Consider the following 317-nt stretch of genomic DNA (forward strand, 5'->3'; position numbering starts at 1 on the left):
GCGGGGGCGGCCAGCGCCTCCCGCTCCCGCTTCTTCTGCTTCATGCGGCGGTTCTGGAACCAGACCTTCACCTGGGCGTCGCGGAGGCGCAGCGAGCGGGCCACCTCGAGGCGGCGGGCCCGCGACAGGTACCGGCTGAAATGAAACTCCTTCTCCAGCTCCGTGAGCTGCCGGGTGCTGAAGCTGCTGCGTGCGGGGCAGGCGGGAGGCTGCCCCCCGCACGGCGCCGCGCCGCCTGCAACGCCGAAAAAACACCGCGCTTCAGCGGGGGCAGGGGAAGGGAGCGGGGCCGGGGCCGGGGCCGGGGCCGGGGCCGG

Source organism: Haliaeetus leucocephalus, unplaced genomic scaffold (assembly GCF_000737465.1).
Source record: "Haliaeetus leucocephalus isolate CR32 unplaced genomic scaffold, Haliaeetus_leucocephalus-4.0 Scaffold1, whole genome shotgun sequence".
NCBI classification, from domain to species: Eukaryota; Metazoa; Chordata; class Aves; order Accipitriformes; family Accipitridae; genus Haliaeetus; species Haliaeetus leucocephalus.